Source organism: Passer domesticus, chromosome 3 (assembly GCF_036417665.1).
Source record: "Passer domesticus isolate bPasDom1 chromosome 3, bPasDom1.hap1, whole genome shotgun sequence".
Lineage (NCBI taxonomy): Eukaryota > Metazoa > Chordata > Aves > Passeriformes > Passeridae > Passer > Passer domesticus.
In genome coordinates this window covers 49,798,469-49,811,877 of record NC_087476.1, presented here as the reverse complement: position 1 = coordinate 49,811,877, position 13,409 = coordinate 49,798,469, and the positions used below count along the sequence as shown (strand labels likewise).

Sequence of the window (13,409 nt, the reverse complement as noted above, 5' to 3'; positions counted from 1 at the left end):
AGCGGGACGTGGCGCCCCGAGGGGGCGCGGGGGCCGGCCCGGTGCCGCTGGCGCCGGATCGGCCCCAGCCGGGGGCTCAGCGTTTCCTTAGCTGGACCTTGAAGCGGATGACAAAAGCTGAGCTTAACCTACATAATCGGTTTCCATGTTTTGAGCTTTCTCTTCCATCCCCGGTTTATGTCAGTATACCCTTAAGCAGAGTGTGGAAGCGTGCTTCTCTTGTAAATTTCGTTGTAAATTTAGACCGGAACAAACGGGTCGAGTCCTGTTTTTTTGGTGGCTTTTTTTTTTTTTCCTTTCCCTTTTTTGCTCCACCACTTTTCTGAATCTGGATTAATTAGAATCTAGTTCCTGCAGGCTGGCAGGGATGCGTTGAAATGGTAATGCTTGGAGTTAGGTTGTTCCAGGGGAAACACCTCTGTGCAGGCGATGGGCTGACTTCCCCCGTCACGGCTGTCAAACTGGCAGAGCAAAAGCGGTGAATTGGCTGCAGAGCCGTGTGAGCATTGCTTTTGGGCAGGTAAGGCAAGGTACCGGCTCTTTAGGATGCCTTTTCTAGGATTTGAAAATACTCCCATCTGTATCACCTGTCTTGCTCTGGCAGGGCTTCTGCAAATATTTTGTCATGTTTTGATTTATTGAAGCAATTGATCACAAGTGGAGGTCTGTGGTTTGGCTCTGCCATTGCAAGTGCGGAGTAGTGCTGTTGGAGTAATTTCTCTCCTCTAGAAATTTAGGTTTATGTTTTAATGTTGGGATCGCAAAAGATGACTGTATAACATGTATGCAGTTAGCTGATGTATGTAAATGGCGAGATTGTTTTGCTTACGACTGACAGGGGTTTTTTTGCAAATACAAGCGCTACTAAGACATTCTCAGCAGCTGCCTGAATCTCTACAAGTAGGCTAATGTTCATCCCTATAAGGTGAAAGAAGGCATTGTTCTTTTTTTCTGTACTGTGATTAAGTTATGAATTTCTATGTGTAATACGTTTGCCTTGCTGAAGCATTTAAAAAAATTATTTAGTGCTTCCTGCAGAAGAATGGAGTTACATTATCTTTGTACTACAGCTTGCAAAGATAGTGGGTATTCTGAACAATAGGTGTGGAGATTTCAGTTAATTTGATGGAAACTGCAGGAATTTAGGGTGTTCCAGTTCTTGATTATTTGTCTTTGGGACAGGAATATTAAAAGGTTATATCATCACTGTATACTCTGACACTAACCATTACAAAGGTTGTTGGTGTTCATTTTTCACTTGTTTCAGAAAACTTTAGATTGTGACATTTGATACATTGTTTTCCCCTTTGTTTGGGGTCAAATAAAGTGTTTTAATATTGCGTTGAATTTATCAGCAATTCCAGTGAATTACTGGATTAATGCTTTGCTTTGCTTGTTTGTCAGAATTGTTTGTAAGACTGGAGAACAAATTATGTGTATTGCTTCTAGTTCCTCCCCCATCCCTTCTTTTCTTTTGAACTTGTATTAACCCTGAGTGTTTTAAATGTATGTGTCTCTCAAAGCAGTAGAGGTGTAAAGTAGCAAAACTGGTAGAAAAATGATCTAATTTGAGATAAGTTAAACTAACAGAAAGGGGTGGTTAATTAGAAGGCAAGTAGGTAGGTTTAACCTTGAGGGATGATGTCTGCATTATAATTTCTATCTGAGGAGTGCCCTCCTTCATCACTCCTACTGGGAAACGGTTGAGAAGTTGTTTTGTGTGGTTTATAATCTGTCTGAAGATGTGGAAGTTAATTAGCTCCATGCAGGTACTTTTATTGAAGGAATGACAGCTACTAAGCTCCTATGCTATTGTTACTGCCATGTTAGGTGTTTTCATTTCTTTGTAAGGAAGCTGTTCATGGGAAAAGTATTTTGTAGCAGAACAGCAGTGTCCTACTAGGAAGCAGGAATTTAGGCACTTATTTCTTAAGCTGAAGGAACCTTTCTTCTGCCAAGATATGTTTAATGCTTCAATGGCAATTACTTGATGTAGATTCTTAACTGGTGTGGGAGTATAACAGCTAATGACTTGATAATTCTTGGTAAACATATTTCTATACTGAAAAGTCTTCTATTTTGCTAGTTTGACTCAGTTATCTATGGATATAGGTATTTAAAAGTCTTACTTTTGAAAATCACTGAAAATCATACAGTTGAAAATCATATAATTCATATAAATCTAGCTTACAAAGCTAAATGCTTACTGAGTTATACTATTTACACAGGGGAATTACCAGTTTTTTAGTAATATATGCAAATTAATTCTGGTTATCTTAAAATGTAACAGGCAAGGACACTTTTGGAGCATATTTAATTTGTGACCTTGAGTTTTTCTCTTTCTTCTAATTTCCACATGGTACTTGCTTTTTGGTTCAATAGGAGTGCCTTCTCTGAAAAAAAAAATTGCTGTCTTGTTTGTATCCCGCTGAGATTTTTTTTTTTAGATAGGTGCTTCTTGTATAATCAGTGAATTTAATGACACAGTTTGCTGCTCATGCAAAATAATTTCAGCTCCTTACAGTCTCAGTGCCTGTCCTAAAAAATTAAATTGCTGAAAAATTAAATTTGAAATGTGTATGACTGACTCAAGTCTTTCAGTTTTCTTGTACATGTGACTGTTTATGAAACCCTTGCAGCATAGTCTGTACCTCTGTGAAGACAGCAGTTACTCACGTGCTGTAGAAATTTAACTGCAGTGAAGGGCATGCAGCATTTTAATCCATTTGTTTATTTATCTAGACCAGCCTTTGAAATGCACATTTGGTTAATAACTCTTTTAAGACTGTGAAAGTGCTCATCATAGATGTGGTTGGGCCATGTGTGTCCAACAGATGCCTGTGGAAAGTGAAAGAAGCACTCTTTGAAATGAAGTAACACATATTTATTACTTTAGTAATCTGTGCTACCTCTAGTCAAGCTTCTTTCCACTGTCCATTATTGCCTGTTGGTAATGTTGGACATCAAAAGGATTTTATTGACACTCCCTAAAAATAGTAGCCTGCAGCCCTCTGCTCCTGGAGCCCTGGCAGTGTGATTTGCCCTTGTACTTGAGCCCTTGCTTTCCTTGTATTTGAGCCTCACTGGCAGCATGAAAAATTATTTAATGATGTCACAAGCAAAGTGGCAGCAGCATTAAGGTCCCAACACACTGGAAAGCCTGTGTGGCACTGCCTTCTTGGGGTACAGGTGGGCTTCAAAGGCAGCTTCCTAACTCAGCCAGGGTGGGGAGGATAGGGCTGATGACACTCGTTTTCATCCTTTGAGATGGAGGAGGAGACAGCAGTCCGGTGGTTTTGTTTCTGTAACAAGTTTTCTTGCTCTGCTATTGGAGATGTGCAGCCAGGGATGGTACAGCTTTGGATGTATCTTGAAAAGGCAGGTTTATCTTTACAGGCTAGGCAAGGCAATAAATGGTGAGTTAGTCCAAGTGTGGATTTCAAATTGGTTACCAGTTATAAGTGTACAAATGTTTGTATGTGGTGTATTATAGAGATTGTTCACCCACACTTAAAAATGTAATGTTCCAGCTGCAATAGTGGCTGCTAGAATGGCCTCTGCTGTCTCACAGATTGCTATGGGGTCAAATGACATTCTGTGTTTGAGTGATGGTGAACAGGAGCTACTTAGTTCCTTTCAAAAACAACGCTTTTATTTTTTTGTCCCTCCAGGCAACTCACTTTTATGGGTATAGCATCCACTCTTTTAATATGTGCAGAACACTTAAATCTTAACTGCTTGCAAAAGAAGAATGATGGATGTAAGGGTTTATTATAGTGTTGGATTTGGAGGTTAGCAGTTATTCTGATCTCCTGTATGTTACACTTTAACTGACTGAATATAGACTTATGGTTGCAGTAATTCTTTGCTTTTAAAATTTTAATTAAAGGAAGTAGTTATTACTTTCATAATTTTGAGAAGAATGCATTTGTTTTAAGGAGTTTTACAGAATAAATATGTAGTAAAAAGCAGCCTGAGCCTTTCTGTCTGCCCTAGTGGGAGGTGGTGAAGGAAGTGCTAGTAGGAAAATAGCACCTGTAGATTCTCCAAATAATGTCTAAAATTTATGTCAATCAAATATTGATTCTCACAGTGCAAAATTATTTATGCTAAGATTTTAACCAGGCACTTAATACCTGTTAAAGAACCCATGTATTTCAAAATATGTTGCATGGTGGTAAGAATAGCTGAAAGCCTTCTAAATTGCATGACTTGAGGTTGTAGCCAGAGGTGCCAGAGGTGATCATCTACCGTTGTTGAAAGCAAAGCTTTTTTGTTGTAGACAAGTTAGTTAAGGAGAAGAGAGATAGTACTATTCTTGCTCAATATCAACTGCTTTGTCTTCTGTACTCTTTGGATGCTTATTTTTAACGTACAACTTGCCTGTGGTTTAGAAGTTAGAGAATTAAACTATTTGTCATTTCCTGTGCTGGTGGTTCTTTGGCTGAAAAAGTGCTGACTTGCTTGTAGATGTCAGTAATCTCTTGGGTGGCCAAATGTGTCTTAGAATTTTGTACACTGACAATGAAACAGTCTCATTGTGGTTGTGATTAGCCTTAAAACACATTCAGGCATATTCACTGATTCAAAAAGTGGCTTTCGTACAGGCTTTTGCCATGGGTTAGCCTTGGCTCACTACTCAGAGGCTTGCTGCTCCCAGTCCTCAGTGAGAGGAGAGAAACTAGGATGAAAAAGCTCGTGTTGAGATGAAGAAGAGAGATTGCTTGCCAGCTGCTGTCACAGGCAGAGCAGACTTGGCCGTGCTGTCAGTCCATATCGACTTCTCTTCACTCCATCCTTGTGCTAATGTCCTGCTCCATCCTGGTCTCTAGGGCCTTACAGGGCAGCTCTGATCAGAGCTCCTGCTACTCCTCCTCTGCTCCTGCTCTTGCCTCTGCGTTCACAGGGCTGTTTCTCACACTCTTGTTCTCCCTCACTCATTGCTCATGGAGGGGGAGTGTTTTGCTCTTTCTGAACAAATGCTTTCCCCGAGGCACTGCCATCATGGCAGCAGGGCTCAGCTGAACCCTGCTGTGGCTGCCTTGGAGCTGTCTGGAACCGGCTGCGTCCATTGCCTGGCAGCCCCAGACACTCCTCACACAGGCCTCCCTGCAGCCCCCGCCAGCAGCTGGGCAGCTGCCCTCCATAAAACTCCTTCAGGAGGAAACCGTTATATTTTGATATTTCTTTTCTGGAATAATCTAAATATAGTGTCCTGAAGTTTATTCCTGCCAGCACTGAGGGAAGGTGTACTGAAGTATAGTAAGTTTTGGCTCCTGCCTTAGGCTCCTACATGATGTTTCTTGCTGTCTTGGGCAGGTTGAGGAGGCACTAAATGTGGCAGCTGCAGAGGCCTAGAGGTGGATGGCTGGAGAAGAGGAGGAGAACTTGCAGCAGGGAATAACTCATGTAAATATGCTAACAAGTGTGTTAGTCCTGACACATCATGCCTCATATTCACAGAAAGTGCTGAGCCCTGTGGAATTGCCCCTGAGGATGCTAGCTTTCCCTGGGCACTGTGCTCCACAGCATCTGGCTCGGTTGCCTGAGTGCGAACATCCTATTGATTGCACAGCCACGCTCAAGTGACCTATTTCTCTGCAGCCAGCCGTGCTGTAAGTGACACTGCATCTTTCTGTTCCTCATTCCCCAGGGATCTCTGCTGTTTTTTGAGATTCGAAAGACCCATCTGTAAAAGGAGCCAGTAACACAAAGAAAAGAGGCTGAGTTTTGAGAATTTTTTATTAGTTTTTCTTAAAGGTGTAATAGTCTATGAAATACAGGAAAACATGGCAGGTAAACTCCTCTTTTTGCCTGAAGGGGTGTATTCAGGTGGATTTCAGGGTGTGATTTAATTTTGTAGCTAAAATAATCTAGTGAGTAGTTGCTCCCAGCTTCCTGTGTACCTCCACGCGTATGCGTCCCATGTACCTACTCTAGCACTTGCACAACTAATTGGGGAAGCTGGACCAGGAAAATACTGAAGGTAAATGCTGAATGAGGGATTACAATTGACAGGAATCTGCAGGAAACATCTATACTGTTGTCTGGCAGGTGTGGGATATTTAGAGTCAAATAGACTAGCTCTTCAATCAGCTGGTGGACATTGGAAAAATCTCCCAGCACAGTCTTGTGTTTGCTGCTGCAGATGACATCAGGAAGTATACAGTTAATCCCCAGACTTACCAGGAAGGTCAAGGAAGGTTAAGTGAGGATCAGGAAAAAGTGACATTAATTCCATTGGACAGTGTAACTTCCACCAATTAGTGGACTCACAGGTTTAAGCAAGTCCAGAATAATGCATAATGAAGAGGTGGTAGGAGACTCTCAGTTTTTCTGAGGAAGGGCAGTGCAAGTAGTGTTAAACAGAGGTCTTAACTGCCTCTTCATTTCTTAAAATACCTGAAGCAAATGCATTTAAAAAAAAAGATGCTTTCAGCTTTCTGATACGTTAGAGACCAGTGGTGTGGTATTCAGATGAGAAACATTCTTGAATGATCCTGGAGTCAGATCTGAGATTCCTTATAAGGTATCCTTATGTTTTTAATGTTTGTTTTACTCCTTTCCTAGCATAGTTTCCAGATGGTGTGGAAAGCTGCAACCTTTTTTGAATGTTTCAAAACAAATTAACCTTTCTTTTTTTTTCAAGCCTGTCTTTATTGTAAGATGGTGTCTTCTCTCCCGAGTGTCTACCTTCAGCATTTAGACCTTTTGGCAATTCTCAGTGCCTCTGGAGGCATTCTTATAGTTGAGAATTAGTGCTTTGTATAAAAGTTCAGTGGCTAACACTGATCAAAGACCTGGTGGTTCTGTGGGTAATCGGAAAACAAAGTATGAAGTGTATTGACCTAACTAAAAGCGCAAAAATACATTGGAAATACCATTGCTCAAAACTTTATCACTTTTGCTACTTAGCAAAACCAAAGCTAATAGTTACAGTCTTAAATCCTTTCTGTTCTCCTCATCACCTGAAATTACCAAATGGATTGAGCAAAGGCTTTTGTGTGGTTGGTAGAATTACTGTAATGTAAAGCTTTACGTAGAAAATGGTTGTAGTTGTGAAAACAGAAACACAAGTGCTGATTTTGACTGAAAGTATCCTGAATAGAGTTTTTGGCGTATTGTGTGAAGGATTATTTTTTTCTGGCTACTTCTCAGTGTCCAGGGTATTGTCCTTCTTTACATTGAATAGGTGTGAGAGGAAGCTGTAAAGCTAATTGTGGGGAAAAGTTGTGCTGTGTGACATGGGCACTGGAAGTTTGTAAGGAAAATCTCCTCATGTCTTACATGAAGAGAGAATTTCATCCTTTTCACTGACATGTAACAATGTGGGAACTCTCTTACATAGTTCTGTTATTCTGTGCATACTTCTGTTAGCGTGCACTAAACCTATAGCCTGAAGGCTCAGTTTTCTAATAGTTGCACATTAAAGTACGTCCTGTTGCGTTTATAATGCACATTAGACCTCTTCTAACAGTGCTAAGATTTTTTCCTTCATTTTTCATACTTGAGCAAAATATTTCAGTGAAATTTTATTTTGGGAGAGTCTCTGTCTTCTCCATTTATTTTAGTGTCAAGGATATATTTAGAACTGATATTTGACTACAAAGAGGAGAGAAATTATGCACTTTTCTTTTCTAAAGTAAGACTGTTAGACTCTTATTTGTTCCACTTTGCAAAGTGTGGGGGCTACTTAAAACCATTTAGTATTTTTTGACTCATTTTAGCAGTTAGGATTACTTCACTTTTCCCCACGCACAGAGGAGATTGAATGAAGCCTTTAAACAGAGAGAGAGAGGACAAAGGTAATTTTGTAAGAAAAATGTTAGCATGACAAACAGCTTGGAGAATAACTTACCTGGTTTTGAATACCAATAAAGCTAAGCTGTAAGAAGGGGTGAAACAGATGATAACGTATGATCATTCTATTTTTTTGATAGGAGCATTGAGCTGATCAACTACAAGTGCACAGCTTTTTTAACAGACCCTAGGAGCTGACTGCATATCCTGAGGGCTTGCAGTTTAAAGTTTATATTAACTTTAAGTATAACTTAATGTGTTTATTTTCCTAGGTGTTCCCCTCTTCATACTGCAATTGATAAACTTCCCGAGTTTGAAAGGTAGCCTTCTGCTCTGTAGTTGCTATATGAAAGTGGATGGAAACTAGAAATATCATTTTGTGTTTCCATGGGGTGAATAGTGCATTGAGTCCAAAAACAAAGAGGCAAGCCAGCATAGCAGGCATGAGGTAATAGTTGTAGTCTGTGTGCCAAACATGAAATAAGAAACATCTGCAGTTTGTATTTTGAAGTTCTGTTTTATGCAAATGTTCTAGCTGGAAGCAGAAAACTCACAGGAGTGCTATCAACAATTGGATTGAGTTTTTGGTCTTGCTCCTGTCAGTGATGAAATGAGAGCAAACCTCTTTCTTTCCTGTCAAGGCTGGAATTTAATCCCTGGTTTGATGCTGAATGACTACAGCTAAATGCTGTCGTGTATGAATTATAAAGTGTGTTATGAATTTGTGTTTGGTTTCATACTTTCTAGAGTAGAAGTCAGGGAAGGCAAAGCTCAATATTACGTACCTGTGTCAGTTTAAGGATTTTGCCATCTTTTTAGTCAACAGTTGAACACAGCTTTCTGCTGGCTGAACAGATTTTGTCCTCCTCAGTGAAGGCATAAAGAGATTTATGCGTATCTAGGTCCAGTTTAGAATCTGCCTCAATGTCCAGTTTGGCAGTCGGATAAGCCTGGTTGTTGCTGGACATCAGACCTGTATGTTCCTACTCCCTTCCTGGCATTGCTTCTTGTCTGACTTCTGGCTGAGCAAGCTTATAAAGTCAAATTAGCAGATAACCTTTTCCATGAGCGAGGACAGTTTGTTCCTGACCCACTTGCTGTAGGCTCTGGAGTGGCAGGGCTTATGCTGGGGAAGCAGGATGAGTGTGTCTGGGCAGCGTGAGCAGCCTTTGCATAGCAGCTGACCAGTAGGTCCAGTTAGCTCTGATGTCAAACAGCATTCCCAGCTCAGACCCATTTTAGCCAGAGGCATAAGCTGGCCAGCTGGACTCTCTGATGGAAAGACAGAGCTGTTCTCCTCTTACTTTCTGTAGACTCTGATGGGGGGTGCGTTATAGAGAGTGAGCTGCCTGATTGTGTCTTTAGACTGCCACGGCAAGATTCTCAGAAGCTCATCCGTCCAATTGACTTATTATTTTTAGTTACCATTGTTCCTTTAAATTGCATACTTTCCTGCATGGAGTACCTTGTAACTTGTTGTACAGTCCTGTGCACATTTGTGTAGTCATAAAAATCAAACCTTGTAAAGGTTCACTTTGAAATACAGTTTTGTGTAGTAGACAAATGTTTTATAGTTGTAATTATCTGTGATGAGAGATTGTACTTTTAGCCACTTCTGTGGGGAAAAAAAATCAAAACTATTTAACCTTTTTTAAGGAATTTGAGAGGCAAAAGAAGCTGGAGATTTGGTGACAATCTGCTTAAAATTTAGCTCACAGGAAACTGAAGCACAAGTTTATGTTCATTAAAATATGACCATAGCCTTTTTTTGTAAAGGCAGTTTTGATACTGTCAGTCAGGTGTATGTGTACTTTGAGGATTGTATTTTGACTATTTTCTTCTTAAGGTTTCTTTCTTATACTTTAATTTTTTTCCTCTACCATTTTATGTTTTTCTCTCTCTGTAGTAGGTAAATTCTTTTGCACATTAGTAATACAGAGGACAGGCATAAGCCTTTGTATACCACAGTGTTATCAGCCTCTATAAGTAAAAATGTTGATAAAAAGGTCTCTCTCAATATTTCTGTTTAAACTCTCACATTTCTATTTTTCTTCTCTTGTTTCCCTCTATATCTGTACTTTTTTATCTTTATTCATGCTTAGAATTGTTCTAATCTGTTTGTAACTGGAAAGCTATGAGAACTTAGTTAAATAGCTTGCAGGCTCTGTCAAGAAAGCGCAGTAATAAAGGATATGAGTCCTTAGGATGAATCATACTTCAGCTATCTGACACTGTAAAGTACTTTTGAGAAACTGAAATGTAAAAATTAAATAGTTCAGGCTGTCATTTCATCCCACTTTACCCTGCTTCTTATTGCACTTTGATTAAACTGCATCATCCACCTACTCTCAGCTGCATCCATGTGAGAGGAGGGACTGGGACCTTCTGGTATCTTAGTTCATGGCCAGCTGGTAGAGCTGTGAGTTTCCACCACCTCCAGAACATTTGTAAAAAAAACGGTCCTGAAACTGTCATCTGGCCACCTTCCCTGGTAGCATTAGAAACCTCTATTCCCAATTCTGCTCACCCTGGAAGAGAAAAGCCTGCATTGTAGACCTGGAGCTTGTTTTGGACATTTATATTAATCAAACTTGCAGTTTGTTTTGCAAAAGGACCATGGAGATGAAGTGCACCTATGAAATATGTGTCTGTGAGGTTAGAGTTGGGATGCCATTTTTTAAACACTATTTTTGGAAGAATTTATGAAACAGTTACTTATCAAAGTAAGGATTTTTTTGCCTGTGTCTGGAAGGAGCACTGACGTGCCAGGATCTTTTTATTGTGTCCTAGTACCAGGTTGAATGCTGCACCTTATCATTCACTTCACCTTAGACTGAAGGAAACTGCTGTCTCACCATTCTATTGCTAACTCCCAGCTTTTTAAAAAGCCCTGTGTAAATGTGTTAAAGTGTGACATCTGCTCTTGTGTCTACTTTTGGAAAAGCTTTTTCGCATTTTGGGTTCCCCCGCCTCCGTCGCCTTTTCTTACTGTGTTGTCTTTCCAGCAGTTAAAGAATATTATCCATGAAGGCTTGTGCATGAAACGCACCCCAGAGTGAGATTTTCTTTAATCTTGTGGCAGTAATGATCTTGCAGGTATGATGAGTAAACAAGCATTTCCCAACCAAAGTAAGTTTTTTCTTACGATACATCAGCTGTATCACTGAGAGACCATTTGTGGGTTTGTTTGTAGACTTTTTCTAGATGTGTGATTATGCAGCCCTATGGTACAGGAGAGAAAGTGAAAGGGAGGCTATTACACCTTAAAGAACTTGTTGAGAAGGCAGTGTGTAGAAGGTGCAATCGGAATAAGTTCAGCAATTTCAGGGGTTTATATGAGTGGGTATGGGAGAACTGGGTTGAAGGTGGGTTGACTTCTTTCAAAATACTGTCATGTGATCTTTGTGCATAATTAGCAGTGTTTTGGGTAAAGGTACAGATGGTGAGGGTAAACTAATTAACTGTGGCAATGTCTTTGGGCTGAATGCTGACTCTCTTTCCTTGCAAGGGCTTCAGGCAGACTTCAATGCCATCCTGGCGTGAAATATGATTGTACAGCCTGGTCACATCCATGATGACCAGAATGAGCTTTGCATAGTTAGTTTTGATAGTACTGTAGTGAGATCTTCTTCAGAATCCTTTGACTGTATAAATTTGCCCTGGCTGTCACGGATGTTTCACTTCTGGTCACAATCCATGTCAGTCATAGTGTGGAATAGAAAAATCAGTATTCTTAGTTCAGGATGTATCTGCTGTGAAACCCAGTTAAGTCTTTTGCTGTTGCTTTCCATTCAGTGTCTAGGTAAAGTAACAGTATCATAGCTGTCACTTAAAATAACAATGTTTACATTCAGGCATGTTAGAGGTATTTTAGGAACCAAATGTAAAGACTCTAATGTTATTATTTTGTATATGTACATCACAGGGGGTCTGTGCATGCCGCTGAAATTAGGCATGGTAATGATGCAGAATTAACTGTGAGTCTTTCTGACAGCAATAGATGACAGCATTCTGTACACACAGAAAAAGCTACATGTTTTTGTGGAGTGAAATTTCAACAACTGTTCCCTTTTAAAAAATAATCTACTTCCTGCCCTTTATATACTTAGTTGTAAAGGGATCTGTTTTAAATGCCTAGGCTGGAAACAGAGGACTATGTTGGTATATTTAACTGACCAAATTTAAGGAGACATTCAACCGTTTGTATAAACAAGGCTTATTTTGAGATTTTTTTGTGATCTTATATGTATTTTGTCATGTTGGTGGAAATTGGAGCCTGGTAGGATGACACTACATTTTTTCTCCTAATGAATCCTATGAAAGGTAGATTTTTCTAACCCAATAAAGAATGATCATAGACAGATGCTAATATACAGTTCAGCAGCACAAATATTGATTAGAAATTTTTGCTTGCTTTTCTTACTTCACTCGGTATTTTGGGCAGATGGATGCTGGCTGTTGATTGGCAGGTTTGAGATCAGAGCAGCAGGGTGAGGCAGGTGTGCTGGCTGAGCAGTGTGGGGACTCCTGTGTCAGACTTGGTTCTTTTAGTGCAGGCTGTTTGCTGTATAAAAGATCCTGCATTTGCTGAGAGCTGTCCAAAAAGGAGATGGGGAACATAGAATGGGTTGCATAGCAACTGGGGATTCCTCAGAACTTGTCTCAAAATGTGAGTTTCAAATAAAGAAAGTAATGTATTAATTTTAAAATAATGTCTTGGACTAATGAGGTCTGTAAGGTCCTATTTTATGGGTTACTTACTGTTGAGGTACTCACTTTCTCATGCAGGCACTTGCATATTTGTAATGGCCTTCTCTGAAATAGAATCTCCATCAGGTCTGCAAGGTAACACAATTGTGTGGATGTGCCATGAAGCATTAAAAACTGCAGACCCCTGGATTATGTCATTAGCTATCCTTTTTAGAAAAAAAAAAAAAAAGAGTGTGCTTAATGTCAGGGGACAAAGAGAAAGCATTTCTTGAAGGACACACCTGGGGCTTGGTGTGTCCCCAGGCTGCCTGGGTGTAGGTGTAAAACTGAGAATAGGTTACAGCAGGGTGTTTTGTGGTGCCTGTTACTTTCTCTCCTTACAGTAGCTGCAGAGATCCCGATGGGAATGACTGTCTGCCTCCTCTAGTGTGTTAACCCTGTTTGTTAACTGAGTCTAGCTGCACTGGCTTGTTGCATCTTTTGGGGTATATTGCAGCAATATGTTTGGAACATGAGAGACTCTTGAGATGTTTGGAAAACTTTCTTGGAATGGAGGGTGGCAAAATGCTGGAAGAACCAGAGAGGCTACGAAATCTGTCTTTGGAGGTGTTCAAGACTCAGCTGGATGGGGCCCTGAGTAGTCTGATCTAATTATCTTGCTTTTAGCTGAAGGCTAGAGTATGTGACTTCTGAAAGTCCTTTCTTAAGTTACTCTCATTCTGTGGTATTTTTAGCTTTTATTCCTCAAAATTCCACCAGAGTGAAAAGTAGCCCTCGCTTTTGGGTGTTTGTGTATTTTGCTCACATGCTGAGCATATCTCTAAGAGATCTGAAGGGTTTGACATGTAATACTGTCTTATTGCTACCACTACTCCATATTAAATTATCTGGTCCATTTC

General features: G+C 40.1%; 1 protein-coding gene across 3 annotated transcripts in view; it reads left to right on the top strand.

Annotated features, from left to right (window-relative positions):
* The window catches only part of CEP85L (centrosomal protein 85 like), a 135,119-nt gene that overhangs the window by 30,431 nt on the left and 91,279 nt on the right, over positions 1–13,409 (top strand). Inside the window, exon 1 of one of the 3 annotated variants that reach the window (XM_064413013.1) lies at positions 314–520. The exons of the other annotated variants lie outside the window; for them this stretch is intronic. The gene's annotated coding sequence lies outside the window, so the exon portion shown is untranslated. Of the gene's footprint in view, positions 1–313; positions 521–13,409 lie in introns of those variants that run through there. 3 annotated transcript variants of the gene reach the window in all.